The sequence below is a fragment of the Rhynchophorus ferrugineus genome, unplaced genomic scaffold, assembly GCF_030347505.1.
Source record: "Rhynchophorus ferrugineus isolate W39M unplaced genomic scaffold, kcgeb_rfMv2 rfM5, whole genome shotgun sequence".
Classification (NCBI taxonomy): Eukaryota; Metazoa; Arthropoda; class Insecta; order Coleoptera; family Curculionidae; genus Rhynchophorus; species Rhynchophorus ferrugineus.
In genome coordinates this window covers 12,018,790-12,034,386 of record NW_027472584.1, presented here as the reverse complement: position 1 = coordinate 12,034,386, position 15,597 = coordinate 12,018,790, and the positions used below count along the sequence as shown (strand labels likewise).

Sequence of the window (15,597 nt, the reverse complement as noted above, 5' to 3'; positions counted from 1 at the left end):
TATTATTGCTATTCTTTAGATGTTAATCATATGATGCATTAACAGCTTCAAATTATGTGATGTTATGATACGTTTTTCGTAACCGTTTTGTACAGCTTAGTGGTCATTTTCTATATATGTTAGTCGTACTAATGCCTTTAAATTGTCACTATTATTTGTTCGATTAAGCAAATGATTTTATACTACCTTTACGGTTTCTGACAATAAATGATGAAGAGATTGGACGTGAATGTTAAAACTTGAGGTAAGCTGATCGATGTACTATTAATTCCTTTCATATTTAGTTGAGATGTAATATTCAACTAAACATACTCTTGACTATTGGAAACTGCAGATGAGATCGAACAATAATTAGTGTTGCCAAAGCTACAAACATAAATTATATTCCTCGTATATTATTTAAAATATATTATTATAGATTAATTCAGATAAATAAAGTAACATCTATAAATATTTTTTTTCCTGAAAATATATATATTTGTAAAAGCAAATAGTATTTATATTTACTTTTTGTTTACTATTTATTATATTTACTTAAGTTTGAATCACTTTTATCCCGAAAAATACAATAAATTTGAAGTAAGCCGGCTTAGTTGGCGCAGCGGTAAAGGCGACAAGATTGTCCTCCTACTGTTGCGATAGTCACGGGTTCGAATCCTGCTGGGGCATTGTCGTAAATTTGTGTTTGTGAATGTTTAAAATTTGTGATTGTCCTCGTTGGTAAAAATAAGACTTTAAAATATATATTAAAAAAAAATTAAAGTAATACAACAGTTTTTGTTGTTTTAAACAATTCATACTTTAAAACTTATATATAATTACGACCTAAATAATCAATCATCTTAAGCTAAATGTTAATAAACAAAGAAAATTGGCTGGAAATGTTTAAACGAAACTGAATGTGCTAAACACGAATCCACAATGATCAACAAAATCGTTAGAGAGTTAGCATACTTGAACGACATTTCAGAAAATGCTGGACATCGTATATTAACTAACAAACACATTTGGTGTTCTTTGAATAGAATAGTTCTTGGCGATGTATCATAACAATCTCGGTCTCTAACTCTTTTGTGTAAAAAAGTCGAAGACAAGTTCATCTGCTGACAAGGCCATTTTATCTCATATTCTGAGATGCTCATATAAGATTGTCTTGGATAATTATGATAAAAAAATAACAAATAACAAAGAGTTTTCTGCAAACTCAAATTCAAACAGCAAATTACATTTTTTTTCAATTGATTGAATTATTGCTTTCATATTGCTACATTCATTCTTTGTGTAATTTTCATCCACATTTTTGATCAAGCCAACTTAAGATTGACTAAAATAACAATAAAAAGTAAAGAGAAAATAAAAAATAAAATAAAAAAAAGTAAGGCGATTTGATTAATACCTCATATTAGCAATTATTAACATTTAATATTACCATGTTTGTAAATCTTTAACTAAAATTACAGCACTCTTTATTATTTAATTCACATAATGATATAATTCACAATGACAATTGAGGTCTCAACAAACTATAATTGTATAATTCTACAGCAACCACGTAAATAAGAAGGAAATTATTCAAATTATGAAGAATTACAGCTATTTTTAACACCAACTTAGTAATAATACAGACGTTTCAGTATAAATTAATAATCTGATTATTTAAATAATATTTTATTTTATTTTAGTTATAAAAAATGTTTGAGAAATCATCCCCTGGACTTATTTGCTTGATAATGTATTAATAATGATGTTACTTACCAGTTCTACTAACTTTTCTTTATAATATTACACAAATCCCAAGACTAAATCAGCTTTAAAATTTGAATTTTATTAAATTATCAAAAACATGACTATGGTAACTATTAACAAATTTGCTTTTTGATAACTACTTTAATATATGTTTGTTTACTTGTCAACGTCAATTAACTAAACGCTGCAACTAAACAGAAATTCGATATTGAGATGTATCGAGGGGATTTACATATTACCAGCAAAAAGTTGGTTATATGAAAATATGAAGTTTGATATATGAAATGTTGTAGTTGAACTGTTAAGTAAAATTTTCTGATTATAATCAATAGATGTTTTTACTAAATTATCTTTTTAAATTAAGTACAAACATATCTAATTTATTTACAAGCAATTGGACAATATCAGGTTGTTCAATAGGTTACCACTATATTCGCCAGAATTAGAATTAAAAACTCTACACGATTCTAACATTTTATCCTTCATTGAAAGATGACGTATCAGTTGAAAAATTGAACAACGAGTAGTTATTAAGAGGGTCAGTTTTTTGTAAAACAAAATAAATTTTGTTCGTAAATTACCTCCATATTGGTAAATAAAAAACTCAGACTACTATTATCCTTAGGACTATTGAAAGTAAATATTAATAAAGAAAGTGGTTTATAGAAGGAAAAAACTAATTTTTCATTAAAATAATATACCTACCCACATAGGTCAAGAAACTGTACTTAAAATTACTCAATTAAAATACGAACTGTTTCGATGTCCATCTTATTGGTCAGATTTAATTCCGTCTCGCTCCTGACCGTTCTCACGATTCTTTTTTAAATAACTTAATGTTTTAATTTAATCTATTAATTTTTCACATTTCTTCATTAAACGATGTGGTAATAGTTGCTATTGAGGAATAAATTGCAGACTTTCCGAAAATATAAAGAAATACAAGTTAAAAAGACAAAGGAGTAAAATAATAATGAAAAATAATATAAAACATTTTTAAAACTATATACCTGTTTTTTAAATGTTTGTATCGCAAACTTATTCAACTCAAAAAAAAAAGTTTAACGTGGTCTCCGAACCACGGTCCTCAGCATTAAGCCTATCGACTGGCGAGTGACCAACTTTAGAAATCATCCCAGAAGACATCCGGTCTTACCCAGCCTGGTTACTGGCGTGACTGGGATCATTTTCCTTGTCGGAATTTACACTCTTGCCTATTAACAAATTTTAAACAATCACAAACATAAATTTACGACCATTCCCAAGCAGGATTCGAACCCGCAGCTATCGTAACAGTAGGAAGACCGTCCCATCGCCTTTACCACTGCTCCACCAAGCCGGCAATTTTAATATTTTATTTATTTAATTATTGATATAATTAATATCATTACAACAATAAAAATATTACAAAAATTCCAAAATAGTATACCCAAAAATAAACAAAATTTATATAAATATTTGTATAAAATAAATACATAAATAATTTATTTAATTAATTAATTTCTAGGTGTTCACATATAAAATAATTATTTTACATGTAATAATGTAAATTCCAAAAACTCTGATCATTGATTTTAAACTTTTCTGTTTAAATATTAATCACAATACATATTATTTTGAATTATAAGACACAAATAATAAAAATAATATAAATTCTAACAGAAAAAATAAAAATCTCTACAAGTAGATTTATTAAATAGAAAAAAAAAAACGAAAGTAATGAAAATACATTGAAAAATAATTACCTACTATTTCTTTTAAGAATTATTTCATTCAAATTAAGTAAAAATATAAAGCATTTATATATTTAAGTTAACAAATTATTTATAGATGAGAAATCACGTTTCACTTGAACTGCATATTTAACATACCGACATATACATATACATTTAACAACCAACCTTTTAACAACAATAGATTGTATTAATATCTCAAATCATAAGTGAATTATGGTTAATAAAAATAATGTTCAAATTATTAAAACTATTAAAAACTGATGAACGTTAAAAGCATACTAAGTACTGACACACTACACGATTAAATAAATATTAATATTTTTCTACTCACCGTTCAAGAAATGTTGGATAGTCACCACCAATACATTAACACTAATATGATATGAATTGAAACCCCTAAAAGTTTGCTTTCATTTATCTACGCAAATTGTGCAGAGGCGCGCGCTACTGGTGTTTGTTATGCTGTTGCCTAGGAAACCGACTACTTTTCACATAACCAAACGGCCAATTGTAATACCGTGACCCGATATTCAATTGAATTAATCTTGACTTGACAAAATTATTTCTGGATTTGATGATGAATGAATTCTATAGGGGCAATTATGTACATTAATACTAGTATCTTCAGAGTTAATATTCTTACAATAGGTAGCCGTTTCTCTTAAATAAGTAAGTCATTGTTATCATTTGAATGGAAAAATCATTATTTATTTATTACCATCTTACTGATGGTGTAGTTTTTTCTATCTACTGTTTAAGTGTTTTATATAATATTAGATTACAGGCGATCTGAGGTAATATTTACAGATTTTTTTTTAGATTAAATTATATTTAAAACAGAAATATTTATATTTAGAAATCATCCCAGAAGACATCCGGTCTTACCCAGCCTGGTTACTGGCGTGACTAGGATCATTTTCCTTGTCGGATTTTACACTCTTGCTTAGAACATTCACAAATATAAATTTACGACCATGCCCCAGCAGGATTCTAACCCGCGGCTATCGCGTCAGTAGGAGGACCGTCCCATCGCCTTTACCACTGCGCCTCCAGGCCGGCAAAACAGAAATATTGTTTTTGAACACATACCGAGACGACAATCTGTGTAAATTACATAAGGTCACAGAACATTTATACAATAACAGTAACTAACAATCAAAAAAATATTGTATTTATTTAATGAAATAGGCTTAATGGGTTAATTTCATATATTTCATAATTAATTTGATAAAATATATTGTCATTACAATCACCATTAAAATTTGAACACCAATCAGAGCGACTGACGTCAGTGTTCTGTAGAGATGTTAAAAGTGAAAAAACATCGAATATATTGTTGTTTTCTTTTGAATGTTGTAAATTTAATTTCCCCAAAATGGGTCCTTGGTATGGAAAATATGTTGGTCTATTGAGAAAAAATATCGAGAAAAAATATGTTTTCGATATTCGGAAAAGAATATTATAGATAAAGATCGATATTTGGTTATTGATTTTATAGGTCTATCGATACTTTTTCACTAAGATGCAGATGTCAATTTTTCTATACGAACTTTGACAATCTCTCGGTTTTTGATCGTTTGATTGCTTTCTCTGCGCTTGTATAAGACTACATGCCACTTATAGACTTAGAATTAATAATTCACTTTTAAAATAAATGGTTTTGATGCATTCTCGCCCAGCATTCATTGTTTACTAACTCTATACTGACGTCATAGGCTATCGGAGAACATTTTGACGCGATGAACGAGTAAGGAAACAATATATGTTTAAGAAATAGTAAATGTTTTAAAATATTATATAGTTTCTCAAAATTATTCATCATCCCAGTAGCAGAATTTACGATGGTAAATAATTCAGATGGTAATAGAAAGAATGTTTCTAAATCACTGGAATTAATTTTTAGTATTGAAAAATTGTGTTTTCTAAAATGTGTAATTCTTGATATAAAGCTTCCAACGTGACGATTTCTATCTAAATGGTTAAGTATTTACTGGGCTGCACAAATAATTTTAAAGATGTGAAATTACAATCTCTGGTGTTCTTGTTGTTGTTGACTGATCATAAATTAGGCTATACCTCATAAATATGTACCTTTTGATGATTTTTTTATTAATTACATCTTACATTAGATATGCTTAGTGCTTCGATTGGATCATTTGATATCGAGGTCACCATGCAGCTCTCATCGTGGTTACGTAGCCATAAGCATTTTAGTTCAACCCCATATTTGCACCCCATAGATCCAAATTGGCTTTATGTTTGACTGATAAACCAATTGCTTTGATTTTAGATCAAGTTGAGACTATTTTCCGACTAATCAGTACATTTCCTTGACTTTGAGTCTAATCTGCTCTGCTTTTTGTCTAACATGATGTTTTCAGTTTAACTTACCATTGAGATATATTCCGAGGCATTTGGCTGATTCTGCTTGAGGAATCGGGCATCCGTCAAATGATATAATTAGGCATTTGTCATTTCGCCGCAACGCAAAAATATTTGGAGCTATTAAGCTGCATTCTCCAGCCTCTAGTCTATTTGTAGATCTTTTTGACCAATACTTGTACTTTTTCTACAGTCTTAGATAGAGATATTAAATCGTTTGCCAAGATAACTGTGTCCTCGGCAAATATTCCAAGTACTGTTTCTATTGTTGTTGGGATATCAGTAGTATAGAGCAGTTATAGTAGTGGTCCCAAGACACTATCCTGTGAAACTTCAGCCGAAATAGTTTTAAGTGTTGAGAATGCCTCTTCATGCGAGACTCTGAATTTTCTTTCGAATCGATATGATTGCAGCAGTCCACAGTAATTCCGCGGTAGCAATTTGCTTATTTTGTTAAATCTCCGAGTTGCTTTCCATAGCGAGTAATCTTTATCTGCTTCCGGTCTTAATTCTCTTACACGCTTTTGGAAGCAACTCGAAGTTTATATTCTTTAATATTTTGATTTGTCTGATTACTAATTCAATTAAATATTGTTATGTCTACAGCATTTCTGGTTCTGTAATGGAAAATTAATGATAAGTATATTTTTACAAAAATCCTAACCGTAAAAAGTCATAAATAGATCTCGGAGAACCCAGTACATCGATGTCAAAAGAGGAGAAGAAAAGAGTTGGTGATGAACTGCTGGAAATTCGCCAGATGGTAGCTGTGGAACGCTTAATGGATAAATAGTTTTAAACTTTGGACTCGAGGCCTGCAAGTTCCTCTTGTACCAGCTTTATTATATTATCTGAGAGATAGTACAATGGAACTGAGAGAAGGTAATCGGGTAATATTTTCAAGATTAAGTGTGTTAGATAAAGTAAATTTAATGAAAATTGTGTAAAATTGATGTTATATACTTAATAAATAATCTATATAAGTATGTTCAGACTTGAAAATAGATATATAAAAATAATTTACAATTTTGGATAATGGGTAGTTAATATAAAACACTAATTTACAATGAAGATTGTGTGACCTGAATATACCTGAACAATTAATTACATTTTAACGATTTTCATTAAAATCTTCTTTATAATCTTCATAGTCACAGTATATTTGTGCCGTAAAAAGTAATGGAAAACAATGGACAACATATCCAAGATCCTCGATCTTCTGAAAAACTTTTTAAAATTTTCTGCACCCAATAAATAGTCGATTTAATTAATCGAGATTAAAAAAAAAAAAAAATATATATATATATATATATATATATATATATATATATATATATATATATATATATATGTATATATATATAATTTATGGACGTTAATGGCATATAATTTTCCGCCAAGTACAGAACAAGAGTTATATATTAATATTTGCCATTCAGCAACTAAATATATGCACTTATAACAAAGAATGATTCAAGCTTGGATATTATCAATAATAAAACAATATAATAAACAGATACGTGCGATCTGTGTGATATATCAAATAAAACAAACAAACCTGTTTAAATACTTACTTATAATAATCACTCGTTATGGCAAAAAACTTACTTAAGATATTATAGCTGATTCTAAATTTCTTAAAAGATATTTTATATATATATATTTTAAAGTCCCCTTTTACCAACTCTGGGTTTATCTGACTGGGCCTAAAAGTTTAACGTGGGTCCTTCAGTATTAAGCCTACCGAGTGGCGAGTGACCAACTTTAGAAATTATCCCAGAAGATATCCGGCCTTTCCCAGCCAGTTTTTCACTGACATTATTCGTTTTCAACAAGCACATTTAAAAATGATGCAATATATTTTATGATTTAAAATATGAGAATCCTTTCATCATCACTATTATTTTTTTATGTTAAATAAACAATTAATACATGCCCTAGTAAGGGTAAAAACAGCAATTTATTCCATGACATGAACACAATGGTAATATCATGGTAATGTTAACATTATGAAAATAAGTTACTATACATACGCATCCATAGTAATCCACAAGATGAAATTCTGATAGTTTTTCTAGTCTATATAAAAGTTTTGGGAAAAGGTAATTAGATTTTTCCTAACAGATGGCTTTAAATTTGCATATTTTAATGAAGTGAAACTACAGCGTGTTTAAAAGGTAACAGTCCACAGAACCATTTAAATATAAGGTTGCCATCATTTATTTATATTTTACCAACAAAGTTTTACAGTACAAATATTACTACGATTAAAAATGAAGATTCCAGAAGGTCATTTTTCTTATATTTAACTCTTTTAGTTCCGAAAAGAGAAAAATACAGTGCAAGCTAATCGAACATTGTAAGGTGTTCCTTGGTTTGCTCGTTTTATTTCGTAAATTTCGATGTTAAAGATGAACATAATTCTAGTCGATTAATCTTCGAAAAAAATCAATGAAATTCTTAACAATATCAAGGTAGAATGACATATTCCATCTCTCAGAATCGCTACGGAACTAAACATCGATCATAAATCAATGTTTAAGCATTTAGGAAAGAGTACATGTATCTTTGATTAACATAAATTAATATTGTTTTTCATCAGTTCGATATGTTTAATGTACGAGGAGAAATCAAATATAAACAGTAATTTTGTTAAATTAATTTATTAATCAATGAGATTAACAAACTAAACATATTTCAATATAGTCACCTCCGTACTCTACACACTTTTGCCACCAATTTGGAAACTTGAATTTTCCTTCTTCATAAAAAATTTGGCGGCGAGTTGTCCACCGATGGCAAGATTTAATGTATTAGGATGAGTCATGTGTTTTTTAATGTTTAGGGTGAAAATGTTTTTTTTAATTAATCTCCTAGAACGTCAACAAGCTGCCCGTGGGCAATAAGTATTATTATATGATTTCAGTTATATAATGTAACCATCCTAACATGTAGAAGATCACTTCAGTAAGTGATCTACTATACAACTTATAATCTAAATCTTATTCTAGATACTGTTCTAACTTATTTTAAAGTCTACCCTAACTTATTCTACAAACTATTCTGGCTTATTCTAGAGATTATTAAATCTCGCTCTATGTGTCTATTAATCAGTTCGTATGGCAGTTTGCGTTTGAGCCCACGGACTTCACCGTCATCGCGCACGTTTAACTGTTTGGCGATTTAACTAATAGTCTTTCACAGTACTTCGCACTGATACTCCGAATCACACTCGTTATGGGTTCTATGAGGATATCGCGCTGAATCAGTTTGTTGAACACATAATATAGGGCATCGACGATGACTCGCAATACTTTATTTTGGAATCTCTGAAGGATATCTATGTTAGATTTGATAGTAGTACCCCACAGTTCAATGCCATAGGTCCAAATGGGCCTAAGTATTGACTTACACAGCAAACCTTGTAATCTAGTGATTGTTCTTCCTATGCTCAGCATATTGTTGCCAAATACTGCCATATTCCAAGATGATAAAACGTCCATAATCATAGCCAAAATGGTCCAGTTTTGGTTTGAGAAGCCTCAGAATATATTCCCTGGCCAGTACAATCTCCAGATCTCAACATAATTGCACCGTTATTGGAAGTTTTAGAGCATATAGTGAAGACAACATCATTAAAGCAATTGGGATATTTAAAATAAAATTGGGACAACTCTCTATGAGTCTATTCCGCGAAGAGTTGCAACTGTTTTAAAGCAAATGGTGGCTCAATACTTTATTAATGAATAAATATTGTGTATATGTCAAATGTCCATATTATCTTGACCATCCCCTGTATATTAGTGATAAATCTCAGCTATAATAATTAGAGTATTTTACTTCGGTATATAGATGATGAAAAATGTATCAACAAAAGCAACAGTAACTGTAAAATACTTATAGATGGTTTTTGAACGATATTATCAACAAAAAAAAACCCATATAGTCATATACATATTGTAATTATATTTAGTAATATAATCACGAAGAAAAATCGACTGTACTTGTTCTGTAAACATATACGATTGGTAATTACTATTGTTTATCTTATCTATTACACTTAACAATGTATTAAGAAAAAAACTTAATTAGACGTAAGATACGGTTTGATTAATTTCGTTTTCGAATAATTTCGATAAAGAATGGTACCGGTCTCCGAATACATCAGACGAAATTTGCGGAACTTCCTATACAAGAAGCAATTCTTCTATTCTTATGAGAGGCTTAGCAACCAGTAGAATTTTGTGGCCGTGGTAACATATCCTGTCTCATACAACTGAGCTCTCGTTAATTGACATTGGTTAAGGTTGAACTCCGAACTTTTCGAACTGGTCAATTACCGCATGGATACCGTATTACCATTCAACCCACGGATAATATACAAGGCGTTTCAAATAATTTGTTTTTATTATTTATTAGTTACTAAGAAGCTAAATAATGTCGATTTCAAGGTTATAGATTTATAATGGTTAGGTTTCAATGACCCGTAAAACGAGTTCCAACAAACTAGGAAAAAATTATTTAAAATTATGCAAATACCCTGTAATTTTTGGCACAAAAGAGTATAGACCGAAGAGATATATTAATTGTCATTAAAAAGAAGTAAAACATTTGAACAATCACATATGGCAATATTATTTGATTATTATTGATTTGACAATTATTGATTTGATGACTTTTACATATTAAATCTCATATTCATTCATTCAATAAATAAAATACTGCTTAATATAAAAAATAGTGATTCTAAAAGTGGTAAGAAATTTAATCATTAAATATGTTAAAACCATAACAGTAGACCTTTATCAATTTCTGCGTTTAATGAACTCAAACAATGTACAATTGATGCAATTGGGTCGATCATTAAGAAAAAAAGGATAAATATATAAAACTTAGCTCTAGCACAAGCCTTCGGTAAGGTATGATATGACGGCCTTGTTTATAAGCTACAGAAAATGTTACCAACGCAACACTCTGAACTACTAAAACCTTCCAACTCTATAATAAAAGAGGCTAAAGCAGGTATACCACAAAAAAAGTGTATTGTGGACAATTTTCTACCTACTCTACGCATGTGATATACCACAAATGAAAAATATCACGATGGCTACATTTCCTGATGATAACGGAATTTTTGCTGTCCGAAATAATAGCGAAAATTACGACAGTCAAGTGACAACTAGTAACAAAAGTAACAAACCTAGAAAACAAAAATTAACGAAAGTAAATCTGTGCATGTGTAGTTCACCTATAGTTAGACCGCACATACACCAATAACAGTAAATAATACAATCCTTTCTTACATCAAGAACGCAAAGTATCTCTTGAAAAATTTATGAATCTTGATGCAAAACTTCGCTGGAAGGAACATGCAGAAAGAAAAAAAAACAACTGTTCAAATATAAGAAGATGTATTGATTAATTGGAACAAAATCATAACTACCAGTACATAATAAATTACTATTATACAAGCAAGTACTCAAAGTTATATGGACATACGAAATTCAATTATATGGATGTTCCGCGAAAAGTAATGTAAATGCAATATAAGTTTTCCAGAACAAGGCCCTGAGAAGTACTGTAGATGCACCAAGATACTACAGGGTTCCATTCTCATGTCAGGTTATTGAAGTAATACAACTCTTGGTTAAGACTAGAAGAGGACACAGGTTATTTTAGCTCTTCCCACACTTTTACAAACTTGTGGTGCTACTACTCTTTCATATCCCAATTATTGATTTTCGATTCTGTGATTTGAAAGTGGTAATTTTGATATAAATAACAAAGAACAGTCCAGGACCACAAGAGTTGAGATGCAATAAATTGCAAGACTTGTTGGACGAAAACTCATCTAAAACTCCCAAAACTTACAGATAGCTTAACTTTTGATGAATCAACTGTTTCCAGGCAACAACGAAAATTGACCGAAAATGTTATTTTAAACCGTTTCAACAGCGTTATTTCATTGCTTGCCAGATAAAAAAGAAGATTTTTCGATGAAATATTGTTTATGGAAATGAAATGTAGATACTATGACAATCCCAAGCATAAAAAGTCGTCGGTTAGTTCATTAATGATCATGAAGTCATGTCGTGCATATGGTGGATAAGTAAGGTGTAGTCTACTAAGAAGTGTAAAAAACCAAGTGGATCTCTTACTGTTGATGTCAAATGATAAGACAAAAATAATACTGACAAAAGTACAAAAGACTCACCACCTCATATAATACTCAATCATTCTTAAATATTCTTAATTAAAGATAATATATCAGTTATATGAAATATAATATATAAGAGTTATGTTAAGTCTATTTTTTACCAGCGAGGGTTTATCTGGACTGGACCTACAGTTTAACGTGGGCTCTGAACCACGATTCTCGCCATTAAGCCTACCAATTGGCGAGTGACACCCTAGAAGACATCCGGTCTTACCCAGTTTAGTTACTGGCGTGACTGGGATCAGTTTCCTTGTCGGATTTTGCACTCTTGCCTAGGACAATCACAAATATTAAACAATCACAGGCTTACATTTACGACCATAGCCCACCAGGATTCGATCCCGCAACGGTATGAAGACCGTCCTGTTGCTGTTACCACTGCGCCAACCAAGCCGGCTAATACAAATTTTATTAAATAAATAAATAAAAATAATTTATTATTTATATATTAAATAAAATCTAAATAATTTTGTAAATAAATAATCAACAAACGTTTTTATCAATATTACCAATATTTGAAGAACCTATAGAAAAAGTCGTGTAGCCTTTTTAAAACCAAACAAGGAACTTTCCACAAATTATATTGGTTTGGAATTCGACACTTTTAAAGCTAACACACTCTGTTGTTTAATCTTCGGTAAAATTGTACGTAATAAATTAGAAAGCCTAAAGTACACATTCAAGAATGCAATGAGCAAGAATTGAATAATCCTATTCTGGTAATATTCGAACTATTTTTAACATTTTCATAAGTCTTTTTTTATATATATTTTAAAGTCTCCGTTTACCAACTATGGGTTTATATGGATTGGGTCTAAACTTTAACGTGGGCTCCGAACCACGGTCCTCAGCATTAAGCGTACCGACTGGCGAGTGACAAACTTTAGAAATCATCCCAGAAGACATCCGGTCTTACCCAGCCTGGTTACTGGCGTGACTGGGATCATTTTCCTTGTCGGATTTTACACTGTTGCCTAGAACATTCACATATATTAAACAATTACAAACATAAATTTGCGACCATGCCCCAGCAGGATTCGCTATCGCAACAGTAGGAGGACCGTCCCATTGCCTTTACCACTGCGCCACCAAGCCGGCTTTTCATAAGTCTGATATTAATATAAACAACTGACCATTACATATATTCTTCATCCATCACATTTATATGGACACTAAATATTCTAAAATAATTTAATATTTTTATCTCAACTTAGTCCCTAGATCAAACTCGTGCTTAAAGTACAGCTCTAATCTCTCACCAAAGCCATATGTTTCCCATATTATTTAAATAAATTTCCAATCCAACAAATACCACAATGCTTTAGCTGTTTAATTATGTTGCAATTATAACGAACATAACTCTATATAAAGTAATTTATACCTAATAGAATAACTCTACATAATTTGAAATTATTAATAATATAAATACAAATATAAATAATATAGTATATGACTATTCAAGAATAATTACATTAATTGATAATTTTACTATATGATATTTTACTATACAATTTATGTTAATTCTATAAATTAATGCAATTTAAAGTCAATAATTTAACCAACCAATACTAAAATTTACAAAATTTAACCAACAAAAATAATCTTATTTATAGAATATGTAATTGTTTCCAATGTTTCAAGCAAGTCACATAGAGCTAAAATCTTAAATCACAAAGAATATTCCTATAGGCTTCAATATTTCCTCATAAATTTAAATAAAATAAAGTTTAATAAATTTATTTGGTTGGAATTTTTTACATGACAATATATATTTCAAATTTAATTTATATTATTTGAAACGAATATTATCCCACACCTACGCATATTTTATGTCGGACAATAACTCACAGCTACAAAGAAAGAAAAATATTTGTTTAGAATTTGATTAAGAAAACTTCAATGTAAATCACCTATAGTTATTTAAAAACTGACTTTTTTTTAAATTATGTGTAGGTCATTCATTTTGTTTACTACCAAACAAGTAAGCAAACATCTATGCTTTTAAACATTGGCATATATAATAACCAATCGATAAATTAGATAATACTATAAAAAATTGTACTTAATTAACTTGATTAAATAATTTTAATTTTCTTAGAAAAAGAATACTACCTGTGTTACTTATATTTTACTATTTCTAGCTTTGTTTTAAAAGTAATCTATTACCATTTGAATAGGATTTCTGGTATGTTTGATTCAAAGTTAGTTCCACCGAGAGGTCCAATTTTCAAAATTTGGTATCCCACTTCAATTGATAACGACACTGCGAATGCTATTTTTTCAGGAAGAAAAATTAAATAATGCGTTAGCCAAATTCTTTCTTCATAAAGAAGATTGTGACTCGAGCTATATGACATGTGATGACATCTATTCAAAGCACGGTTTTCCATAACGAGGAAGTGACTCTGTAGTAGTCATCATTGGCTATAACGTTCAGGCGGGCATGATTCCACCAGCCTTTAAAGCGCACTAAACAACAACAATCTCAGTTCGGATACATACACTGAATCTACTTGTCCAAAGGCTTTTAATTAATGCAACATTTGGCAAGGTGTACTGTATTAAGAACTGCAAAAAACGAAATAAAACTTTTACTGCTCATGTCTAATGACATTAATTGATCGACAACACAATTAATTGCATATTGATATTTCGACATAGATACCATTAATGAGATAGTTTTGGTTATTGGCTTCATCACTAAACAACATATTCTTACGAAAATCGAGATGAACAGCAATCTCACTTCGGGTACATTCACTGAATCTACTTGTCCATAGGCTTTTAATTATCGCACCATTTGGACTTTGTATAGCTGCAAATCAAGATCAGCACACAGATGTAATTCTCTTGCAGGATGACGAATTAACTCATTTGGCCCTTCCTTTATCATGTACTGTACGGTACCAATATCATCACTGTAGATGCATGTAATCATTTATTGTATGTGGTTCGACTATATTCTATTGTCAATTGAATTAATTGCCTTGATGAATGAACAGCAACATATTTTTTACTAATATAACTTAAAAAATCATAAGTCACCTGAAGGCTGTCAAAATGGCTTTCATCAAAAACAATATTGCCAACTTAAAGTCCCACTTCTATAAAAAAAACACGCCTTAAAACGGTTTTTGTTCCAATTGCAATTCTCAATTTCTCTCACCATAAATTCATTTTTTCGAAAATTCATTTTTTCAGGGTTTCGAAATAATTCATAATAACACTCAGTGATCAAAACACTTATGCCTCAAAGGCTTGAGACTAGCCAGATAAGTCAGATGTAATCAACGTTGTTGATGCATAATCAGGCGTAACCTCTTATTTTTATCTTTCACCTCTGAAGGTATTGATATTTGTTATCGTAATTCATACGTGTTTCACTCAAGTCATGACGTGGTTTTCTTTTTGACACTGGAACAATTCTTCATCATTTCTTGGGTATAGAATCCAAATTGCTTGCTTTAGAACCTTATATTGTAGCTGTATCGTGAATCTGCAGAGCAGCTGCTTCAT

The 15,597-nt window shown here is 30.2% G+C and overlaps 1 protein-coding gene across 2 annotated transcripts in view; it reads right to left on the bottom strand.

Moving 5' to 3' along the window:
• The window catches only part of LOC143196906 (protein rolling stone), a 96,316-nt gene that overhangs the window by 68,143 nt on the left and 12,576 nt on the right, over positions 1–15,597 (bottom strand). The window contains exon 1 of one of the 2 annotated variants that reach the window (XM_076404856.1): positions 3,814–3,954. The exons of the other annotated variant lie outside the window; for it this stretch is intronic. The gene's annotated coding sequence lies outside the window, so the exon portion shown is untranslated. Of the gene's footprint in view, positions 1–3,813; positions 3,955–15,597 lie in introns of those variants that run through there. 2 annotated transcript variants of the gene reach the window in all.